This window comes from Cataglyphis hispanica, chromosome 1, assembly GCF_021464435.1.
Source record: "Cataglyphis hispanica isolate Lineage 1 chromosome 1, ULB_Chis1_1.0, whole genome shotgun sequence".
Lineage (NCBI taxonomy): Eukaryota > Metazoa > Arthropoda > Insecta > Hymenoptera > Formicidae > Cataglyphis > Cataglyphis hispanica.
The window spans coordinates 14,851,786-14,864,001 of record NC_065954.1 but is presented as its reverse complement, the minus strand read 5'-3'; the positions used below and the strand labels follow the sequence as shown (position 1 = coordinate 14,864,001).

General features: G+C 35.4%; 1 protein-coding gene across 2 annotated transcripts in view; it reads left to right on the top strand.

The window, feature by feature from the left end:
* Window positions 1–12,216, top strand: part of LOC126848607 (CCR4-NOT transcription complex subunit 6-like) — a 482,736-nt gene that overhangs the window by 433,506 nt on the left and 37,014 nt on the right. The gene's annotated exons all lie outside the window — the stretch shown is intronic.

The following is a 12,216-nucleotide window of genomic DNA, read 5'->3' as shown; positions in this document are numbered from 1 at the left end:
TGAATTTATACCAGACGAAAAAGAACATTTCCACGCTTTTGTTCGTTTTTTTTTTTTCATCTACGTCAAAAATATAATGCTACCTACTAAAGCGAATATTTTTCGTTTCAACATGGTTTATTAATAATATGACGATGCATGCAAGTTACCATGCCAACCTAAGCCAACTGCACGAAATTGCTTATATCTCGACCTCGAAATGCAAAATTAAAAGCAATTTAAACTTGTATCCCATTTAAGGAAGTTACTTTGATCCGGACGAAAATCTCGGTTGCTTTCACGATCCTTATCTATCTACTCTCGACCTTCGTGTCTTTTATACCGTAATGTCGCGAAATTTCAGACCGCTAAGTTGAAATTGCTTCGATTTCGAGGACAATCGCTTTACAGAAAGTTTATTTTAAATTCTCGATCTCCACAAAGAAGTCCTTTTATTATTATTTCATTCGCGATATATTATTATATTTAGAGAAATTTACAATATCTTGCGATATTTAAATCAATTTTATTATATCATCTGTTTAGTGTATTAATTAAATCAATTAATATATTATTAAATCCAAATAACAATGTATTTGATTTATCATACATACTATAAAATTACTTTACCGCTGTTATTTCTCAATTCAATTTATCATTATTAACTTGTATATTTTTTTACTATTTCTCCATTTTTCTATATATTGATATCAGTTTAACTTTAAGTACTACATCCGTGACATACTTCCACAACGAGCGAAACACAGAACGCAGCGGCAAGATTAATAAATAATCATTAGGCAGCAATAAATAGTTGGCGTGTCCCAGGGGACTTGACCGCCACGTGCGCGGACGTCTCTAATTATTAATGGCGGGGCCCAGAAGCGCGTTGCAAGCCGCACGTGGAGAGAGATGGTCGCGAGGGTGTGCCGTGCCGACAATTTATGATTTCGACGCAGCCGGCTCGAGGCCGGGAATACATCTCTATGCACCGTAACACCTTTGACTGTCTCTCCATTGCAAATGCGACGAGGCTGGCGTGATTATGACGTACTATCGAAATTATGATCGCATTATACTCATATCGCGGTTAAATATACGTAGTAATTTGACTCCCAGGAGAGCTTTTAATAATGCATTTTAATTGCAAAGCGATTAAATATAAACGACTGATGTATAAGAGGGTAGATCCTTCCGTTTCGAATCTAAAAAAATTGAATTCGAATATAAATACATTGGCTTGATGGAATTTTGGTTTCGACTACATTTAGAGAACGGAATTGAGATTGGGACGCGGTAATATTGATCCGCTTTGCCGGAATTTCTTCTCCCGTTATTCCATGTCAAGTAATTCATACCGTAACAATTATTCAGGATTCGAGGAATTGACGAGCATCGCTGCTCGCGATGCGCGCGTTCGTCTCCTTTATACATGCGGTCGCCATTAGAGGAACTTCATTACAATTTGATCGAATTCCACGCGAAATGATACCACGCTACGTTCCGACATAGCATAATTGATACAACGGCAACAGTTACACGACTATTAGTTAGTTTCCGCCTAATTTACGAAATATCTCGAATTCGACGTTTAAACGTCAGAATCTGTGCGCGTATATATGTATATATGAGTGTTGTGTGTACATGGACATTACATGGATACAAATAGCGTCGTTACTATAACGATGTAACGAATACATTTCAGCTCTCCGTTATCAAACACTTTGTCATTCTGCTATCGAACGAATGCGTACGCTACGTTAACGATAACGATAATCCCACGTGAATTATTCTGTTGTAGTTGCACGATAAAATAGGAGATGCGCGTTTCGATACGCAGCGTTAAATTATTCTATTATAATGAGATGATAAAGTAGAAGATGTGCAATATGTGGCGTTAAATTAATTCCACTTTAACCTATTCGGGGCTATAAGATTATGATTGTGCCATTGCAATTGATAAAATCGATGGATGACGTAATGGATGGGATGATGTGATACAATCGAGCGAAACAAAGATTTTATTATTTTTATTAATGTAAATAATATCTTATTCTTGTCTCTTTCCTTCTCTTTCTCTCTCTCTCTCTCTCTCTCTCTCTCTCTCTCTCTTTTTCTTTCTTTCTCTCTCTCTTTCTGTTTGAGAACATATTTTGAGACATTTTTCAAAACGATGCCGATGGAATCTTTTCAACGCGCTCGGATTTTATTTATTTATGCTTTTGCTCGACGTAAGAGGAAAACCAAAACCACCGCCGGATGGTAAAATGCACCACGCTCAACTCTCGAAGGATTAATTATGCGCGCGGTGCTCCGCACGGGAAAGAGAAAGGGGACGGACAAAAATCGCGTTTCCTACAGTAGTGCGCGCGGAAACTTGGCTGAAAGCAAATCTGTTTACCCTATTTACGCGTATAAGCTTCTTGTTTGTCTGTTTACGTATTTCTCGCCGCGATGGAGCGGAATGCGCTCCATGAATGCGGTTACCGTCCCAGTTTCCGATTTCAAATATACTTTATCGAAAGCGCGCGCGCACACACACTCACACACTTTTGCATCGCAAAACTTTCGCCCCCCGTGTTCTCGTTTTTATTTTATACAAGAATCGATATCAGCGTTATGACGCTAGAAATTATACAACCTCGCATCATCCACATTTTGACGATTTGAATTTTAAATAATGTTGACTTATTGTGGGTTACTGAATTTTTCAGCAAAGAGAAAAGCTTTAATACCGCGTCTTTCTTTTTTATTCTTTGCCATTTATCGCGATAATAAATAAATGATACAGATATAGATTCAACAATATTCAATAAACTTTCTCTCCATACTTATTCTTTATAGATCGAGACAATTGGCGCTTTCTTCTTTTTTCGTTCCGCCTTTTTCATCTCCGCTAATTTCTAAACGCTCGCGTTGCTAATCGCGAACAACCGGAAGCAAGGATAGCGAAGGTTGTTAGTGGACGGTCACCGGCTCTTTTTCCTCTCGGCTTGATTGCCGGGATCGTTAGAACGTGTCTCTGGCAGTTAACAGCTGTGCTCCGGTGTCATTCTCCCCGGAACAGCAGTCGTCGGTTAAACACAGACTGCGTGCACCACAATTGTTGTTCTCTCTGTACTACTGCGTAACAGCGACCGGGAATTTGGCTTTTGTTCAACGATGCTTCTACGTCTACGTCAAGTACCTCTTACCAGTAAATTTGGGAGATTTATGCGAAATAACGACTTGATTCTTTGAAGGAAGAATAGAAAGGGAAAAGTAATTCAATATCTATGGAAGAATTTACCTTCTAGAATCATAAACAAAAACGTTTATGCTTCAAAATATACAACGTAATTAAATTTAATTAAATTAAAAAATTTGATAAACTTTAATCAAGAATTTTCCTTAAGACTGTAATTAAATTTCTTTCCGCACCTTCTCTTATTAATCGATTTTTTTTTTTTCATGTTTTAGAAGTAAAAACAGAAATTTTTGTATCTATGCATATTTTGTACAATATCTTTGATGCAATTAAAATGTTATACCGTTATTGGTGCGCTCAATGATGCGTAAAGCGCTTTTTAGAGCGAACGAAGGATCTCTTTCGTGCATAACACGCTCTCGCCTCAATTCGCTCGGCAAAAATTCGCTCGCTCATACGAACGTAAAAATCAGCGACCTCGTAATTCTTAAAGAGTATGATCCATTGAATCTCTGGCTACCTTGGACCTACATTGAACGTCACGCAGTTATCCTTGAGTCTTATGTTACCTTGTTCGTTTGACTCATTCCATGTACAGAAGGTTCTATTACCGCCAAATATGTAAAATTTTAACGAAAGTTTCTTTCAAATTTTGTGAGTTGGCGCTATTTTATTTAGCATGCCTGACAGAAATTTTTGACATCAATTATTTTGGTAATTTAATCGTAATAAAATTTCCATCGGCGCTTAATGTTCATTCAAAATTAAACTTTAGTATAAAATTTTATTATACGCTTACAGTGGAGCTTGATTCATGAAAACATGCTACAATTATCAATATTATATATCTCGCTGTGAAAGTTTTCACAAAAATCCAACATTTTTGTCACAAACGCAATCGTTAAAATTTCACGCATCGCTAGCGGGTACACTTTATGAAGACATATTCGTGAATACTTAAGTACGTGTCGAGTTATAAAATAAAAAAATAACGTTGAAAAATTTCGGCCGTGTCGTCGCGCAATATAATATGGTACAAAACAAAATGCAAAAGTCGTGTTGTAACATTTAATTGATCAAACAAATTGCGAGTTACGACGCTCTGCGAGCGCGAGGTATCATCAGTCGATTGTCACTACGGCCAATGGAATTGATTGTCACCGTGATTTAGTCGTGTTTAACGTGGCGATCTCCAACTCTATCAATCCTGTTTCGCATGACTCGGTCTTCGTAGCGCGCGAGTTATATGTAGTAATATATCGGTATATACATCGGTATTCGTCAATGTTACGATATTCGCGATAACTCGACCACCGCTTATTGTCCACAGTGATGGGATCTAATAAAATTTTGCATAGATTGACAGTGCATATCGATGATCAGTCATGCGTTAATTTGCGAGAATTTTGAATCGTTTCATGAAGCGAAATATGATACGGTCAGACATAATCAGATGAATCTAATTGAATCGATGATAAAAAATGAAATTTACAAAAAATGTTGGAATAATCGAATAAATCAGAAGAGAATATTATATAGTAATAATGTCTTTATTATAATTTTCTCATAATTATATGATATATATTATATGGAAACATACATTTTTATTATTATTACATACTGCCAAATCTTATTTTCAATGTTTATTTATAGTAGAGAGTATACAAAAAAAAAATCTAACAAAACTATCATCATCGAAAACGAGATCTTTAAAATAACGCAAAGATTATTTATTTTTTCGTGTCTTTCTTAAAGTCTTCTTATCGAAATATATCATCAGGGAGAAGAGAACTGTACGTATATTCGACAATCGATTGTTGCGGAGTAACTGCATAAACTGCGCGAGGCGAGGAAAAAATCCACGAGAAGGATTTAGCGACGAGTAATGAATTCAACATGAATCCGCGCTTATCTGCGCTCCGAAGATTTCGATCCTCGCGCACAGTACGTATTCAATTTATTATCCGGCGTGAAATGATCGGGGCGAGAGAATCGCTCTCGTTGCTTTTGCAGATGTTTCTCGCGCACGAACGTAATTCAGAATCGAGCAGTGGCGGCAGGGATGTGGTAGCCGTGGCGGATTTAATCGGGAAACCCCATTGGAAACGTTTCTGTAATTGATCTCCGCTCTCGCTCTCGAAGTAAATAGCCGCGCGCGCAACGTAACGCGGTTACTTTGATCTGTTTTCAAAGCTTCCCTTTACCCGAACGAAACGAGCTATCATGGAGCTACTGCTGCTGCTGCTGGAAATTATATCAAACTAACGACCACTACTCGTTACCGCCAAGTATATCCCTGTTATCCTTTTGAAGGATAAATTTTATTCGTTGGAACTTCGTTTACAGACGACGACGACGACGATGACGACGACGACGACGATAGTCAGAAGTATTAATTAAAAGTTGGAAAGAGCTTCTCTCGCGCGTTTCGCTCGTTATTCCGTATTGTCGCTGAGAAATATTAATGTAATGCCACGTGCATCCGCTGTAGATCTCTGTTTCAAGATATTCAGATTAAAGTTGTCGTTAATAGTTTCGAGTCACTTTCGCAATTTATGCTTCAAATAATATATTTCAAATATTTCGAATATATTTGTGTATATTTAGATATCTCTCTTTCTCTCCCTTTTAATATTTTTATATTGATTAATTTCACAAAGTAACGCGGGATACATAAATGAAAATTAAATACATAGGAAAATAAATTAAATCTGTCTCATTACCACATAAAATAAAGATGAGGTTTTCTTGATACATTAAGTAAATTATCTCGTCGGATATTTATTGTTTCACAGAAAACTGCGCAATTTGCGCCATAATGCTGATCCGAAGTATCGTACACATAACACGCACACATTTGCGCGCGCGAATCGAGACAGAAGAATTGTTCTCAGGGATTGAAGCTCTTCATCCACAATAATAAGATATTAAAGCAAGACCCTAGATCGCCGTCGAAACGACGTCCTTAACGTAATGCCAGGCGTATAAACCAGAAACGAGAGGCCGAGACGCGGTCAGATGTCCGAGATTAGAACAATGAGATATACCAGTTCGTGCTAGAGTCGGCCGAGTTAGCAAAAGGACGGCAGAAGAACTTTGTTATCTGATAGCGACCAACCATTCTCTCGCATTAAGCTCTGCCAGGATCAGTGTCTAATTTTACGCGTCTGTTTTATACAATGCAATTTGGCACGTACATTTTGATGTGGAGATAACAAAGAATTGTAGTATTTCTGATTCACTGCATGTAAAATTTTAGAAATGTGAACAAAATTTAGATCCTTCATTATATGGAAAGACAAAAGAGTTGCTGTGCAAACCACCGACCACGTGTCTGTTCGTTGCAAGTTCGTCATGCATTACGTACGTACGTCCGTCCATCACGCGCGCTTGCCAAACGCAGCGTTCGATTTCTCTTTTGCGCGAAAAGGGCGACTTTTACCTTACAAAACGCGAACCGACCACCATAAATCGCGCGCGCGAGACGACAAAACGGCGGGTCCTGCTGCCACGTGAATTATTGGATACGCTGCTTGCGAACGGCAGCAGGAGGCCCGCGCGGGTCTCCTATTGCGCTGTGTTGTTGGAAAAATCGACGTAGTCCGCGAATCCTGTCCTCTTCCCTTTGCCTCTCCTCTATTTTTCCCCGGGGTAGCTCTTCCTACCTTCCCGAATCGTCCGGGCTGTGTTTTTCCTCTCTCTTTTATTTTATTTTATTTTATTTCTTTTTCACGATGTCAAGAGCACGACATGATAGGCAATATCGATTATCTATAGGCTGCGACCTGGCGTCGTGCCATTAATATCTGGGAAAATCGCTCGTTGATTCGCGAGGAAAAAGGAAGTCGACGTCGGCCACTTTGAAACTCTGTTCCTTATGCAAATGTTGCTGCCGCGCGATCGATACGTCGATCCTCCGAGTGAAGCGAGTTCTTCTTATTGTCCATCGGAATAAATGGTGATCCTCTTAACTCTCTTTGTCGTAGCTCGTCAAACTTTCTTATATGACAGATTCGAAAAGACATCGAAAATCTATTCTATCCTATCACTTTAGATTTTATTGAAAATTTTCTATTCAAGTTTTCATATATATATATATATATACATGCACATATATATTTCTTTGGATAGAAAGCTTTTGCTTATGTGTGGATGATTTTAAGATAATATTAAAGATAAAAATATATTTTTGTCACGCCATGTGACAGCTTATATTTTTATCGTTATTATATCAAATGTTATTTTCAAATGGATGCGACGTGATATAAAGTTGTGCATTTATTTATTATAATTAATATATAAATATATATATATTTTTTTTTACATTTTGCTGAACATATTAATGCCACATATTATGCAGACATATCGCTCTTCATATAAATATCAAGAGAAACAATTTTCATATTAAAATACAATTTTTATATTAAAATATTTCATAATGAATAAACTTTTTTCTATTATTCTGTATTTCTGTGACATTTAAATTGTTCATTTATGTTTAAGTGCACTTTTATCTCTACTATTCATATACACACGATAAAGAAACACGATAATATCCTCTGTAAAATGTACTTCTTTCTTTATTATCTTTTTTTTATCGTTTTCTCAGTCTTCCATGCCAAACTACATTTCCGTGATTTTCCTTGCGGACGTTTTTGCTTGCCAGCATGCGCATTTTGTGGTTGAAGAGAAACGTACTGTGTCGTACCCTTATCTCGCAGCAAGCCCGAGGGCTCGAGGGCGACCTCTCCATCGTACTTTGTTCCTGACGGGACTTTATCTAGCACGGCTTAAATTTCGCAGAAAATAGCCGCCGTACTAGCGATTTTGAATCGGCAGTTGCGCCAGAAACTTTGTAACCTAATAATTGTATGCTTCCTGATAAGAAAGTTGCTTTTAATCTAACAGCATCCCAAAGTGAGCGTGAAGATTTTCAACAATTTTTTTACAAACTCGAGAAGATCGTTCTTTTCCCAAATTTGAGATTATGCAGAATCGAAGACACATCATGTTTGGATAACATTTAGACTCTCTCAAAATTTTGCGATTGTAACTTTAATAGCATTAAAATATCTTAGTCAAAAGATTAAATAAGATGTCATTAATAAATTAAGATAAAATTTTCTCTTTATTTCGTATTTAAACAAGCCTTTTAATTTTGTTTTAAAAACTGAGAAATTTTGCAACTTCAGAAACTATTCTTTTTATGGCGATAGGACGTGCAATATACTTGTGAGATAATTACTATTTTACTATTTAAATATTATTATTTAAATATTTATTCATAATTATTTGTCTTGTGACTATGATAATTAAAAGATAATGTTTAGCGGTTCATTAAACGGACTACAAACAAGTATTGTTCGTTTTATTTTATATTTCGGCAATTTCCTCCTTAATGCAAGAGATGGTCATAGCTCATCAATGTACCGAATGATTGTAAGAGTGAATGTAAGATTTCTTGAAGTCGTTTAATTAGAATCACTCTTTCACTTAAACAAGAAAATTGCCCGTAATTTCCGCGTTCCATACCTCTCTAGATATAGACTTCCATTGACTTTACCCGTTAGATTATGTCAAGCTTCGCATCTGACGTGCCTCTATGTTGTCTTATTTCGTTCATAACGTAATTATAGCTATTATTAATATTATATATATATATATATATATATATATATATATATATATTTATAAATTTTATTAAATATTTTTAAAACCTCTAGATTAAATAAGAGAATAATTTATTATAATACTTTTATTTTATTTTTTTTTATCTTGATTCTTCAATCAAATCATCGTACAAAATATTTTTCATGCATTTTTAAGATCAAAACAATAATACGCTGATACAAACTTAATCAATTAATCGGATATTTTGTAAATCAATTAATTCTTCTTAAACGAAGCTACAATATATTATCGTGGCTATCATATATTCGTGCAAATTTTATTTTTGATTTGCTCGTAAGGAGAAAGAGGATAGATTTTTTATTGCATATTTTATTTCTAAAATCATCGGGAAAAAAATTTAAGGAGAAACAATTCAGAATTATTTCATTCTAAAAATCTATTAAGTCTTTGGTTTTTTTTTGTACACATAAGTTACAATTAAAATCAAAATTATTAATTGTATATATTTTTTATGAATTTTATATTTTTGTAAATTATATCTATTATTACTACGAATGGTGTACATAATAATTCTGAATTCGTATTGAAGAACATCAATATTCTCTTCATTAATAATATGCGTGATGAAGATGGGGATTATGTTAATTTAAATTAATATTTAATGAAATATGTATTAAGCACAGAATTATCACAAAATATATACATTACAGAAAAGATAGAATTAACAGATGACATAATTCAGATTTTATCAGTTTTTCTTCTCTTTTTTCCTCATCAAAGATATTTTAATATTTATTATATCTTTCTTTGTGTAAAAGTTGAATCGAGTATATTCTGCGGTCTCATCCTAATTGACTCAATAATTATATACTTTGAATGCGAGTTGCGGTCGTTCTTTAATTTCAAACAAGATGTCTTTGATGCTTTTATCTGCGATATCTCGATACTATTCATCGTCAAGAAATGCTAATGGTCACTGATGTTCAGCTTAACGAGATAATGTGTTATCATCGGCTATCAATTGAACTGACATTAATTCGAGGTTTGCCTCTTTACACCGACACCTTTCCCGGAGCCTGATCGCGAGTTAAAGCACTTAATTATGTTACCAAGCCTATTCAAAGGGTCTTGTCAAGCGCACATAAGATCAGTAAAACAGAGGATTGCGAGAGTACGTTGACAGAACGACGAGTTACTTGCTGCGATCTTTCCAAGACAACCCATAATTGCATTTTTATATCGCCAGTATATTAGTAATTATATACAATATATTACTACAATGATGCTGTCAGTCACCAACCTACTAACGCGATTCATAAAAGGCGTAAATTCATGCGAATAAATAATCGACTTGGGATTGATGAAAAAATTTACAAAAAATAACTTGATAAAAGTAAAAATTTTATATAATAAATATCCTGATTCCTTTTGTATTTAAAATGCCTAAAAATGTAATTAACAATTCAAGATCTTCTTTTTTTCTCTCTTATCTAGTTAAGATAATTAATATCAAGCCATAATTCTTTTTTAAATTTATTAATTTAAATATTATTTAAATATTAAATTAATTTAAATTTATTATTATAAATCATAATTTTTTTTTTACTTACGAATGATGATATTAAGTTTGTTATTAATAAAATCCTCTATTAATAATTACGCAGAAATTGATATGGCAGATTGATCGATCATCATCGTAATGATCTTAAGAACGCGATCACTTCTTTGCGAAATTCTACGGGCTTATCGCCGCCGCATAATCCGCCGCAACAAGTTGTTGCACTGACTTACTTCGATCGAGCGTAATTACGTGCGCGGGGACTCGATCTGGCTATCGCGTCGCATCGCAAAAGATGCAATGGGAAAAAGACACACCTGTCCGACAAACGAGAGGATATCACAAATCACAAAACGTGTTTCATGATAATCTTATGACTATTTCGAGCATATAAAATTAGTGTCCAGAAAATCAGTGCGATAATTACACAAGTTAAACTCTAATTGCCTTTCTCAGAAAATCTCGCTCTTTATAACTTCATTTATAACAATAATGTTTAACAATGAGACTTTTTACTTTTTTATTTATAAGAATTTTATTTAAAAAGTTGTATTTTTTAAGGGAGTTTTATATGGTAGAATAGGCTTTGTGTTGACAGTAGATAGGAATATAAGCGAAAAAAAAAAAAGAAAGCTCTCTGGCAACCTGGCAGAGAAAATAAAAGCTTTGAACTTGCAAAGGAAAGCCGAAGGCATGTGAAAGCGAAGGCAAAAGGGCTTGAAGAAAGGAAAAATATGTCCGCCCTTGGGAATACAGAATCACCATCATCAGTTATCATCTGCATCAGTGAATCCCCGACTATGTTGAATGTTCTCGCTACATTTGTCTCCTCGTTTGTAAAGCGTGAAAATTTGATAGAGATCTTGCATAGGAAACGTGACTCAATCTTAAACAGTTGAAAAAGAGATATAAATACTCGATTGTCGAATAATATTTTTGATAATCTCTAATCTCGAGTTAGTTTTCAAAAAAATATATTCACTCGGAAACTCCGCGAAACACGATTTCGAGATGAGCCAAGTAGCGAGAGATTATTTTTGCGCGAATATTTTTTCAAGTAGCGCGCGAATATTTATGCCGCCGACGATATTTTTCGCTGCGAGCGACGAAAATATTTTTACTATCCGACGGTAAATATTCTCTACTTTTTTCCGCAGACACATGATTTCTTTTCTTTCGGTTTTTGTCGTTTAGGTATATGCATCTCCGACAAAAGTATCGTACATTTTGCATTGAGAGTCCTCGAGTACTCTCGTGTACATGGAAATAATGGCAATATCCTTAGTCTCGGAAATGACAGGAGGAAGAATGGAGGGAAGGAGAGAGAGAGAGAGAGAGAGAGAGAGGGAAGACGCTTTAAGCGTAGCATTGGAATCTAAAAGAAAATTGTATAACAATTGCGGAAGTACACGAAACTTTGGAGCTCCCGCCGCCACTAACTACAAGCGATTCTACCTCTCGTTAAAACTTTCAAAACTACTACGGATGATGCAAATTACGCGTCCGCTTCCGGCGAGCGAGGGAAGAACGAAACGCAACCGGTCGATGAGAGCGAAGAGGATTGTGGTAACAAGTTTGCGAATTGTTCGAAAGAAAATATGAATTACGCTCGCTCTAGTGTAATGTCGCACGGTTGTCAGACGACAATGAGAAAGCGGTTACACAAATATGAGACTATCCTTACAAAAGAAAGTACCGCGCACTACCAAACGTTTCACGTTGTATATATTTTGTTCTTTTGATGTCGCACGTATTTTATGCGCCAAAAGTGTGAGGCGTTTTTAAAAAATTTTACAATGTCAGATTTAAAATCGCAGTTGCAAAAAAATAATAATAATTTTATTAAATAATTGTAAATAAT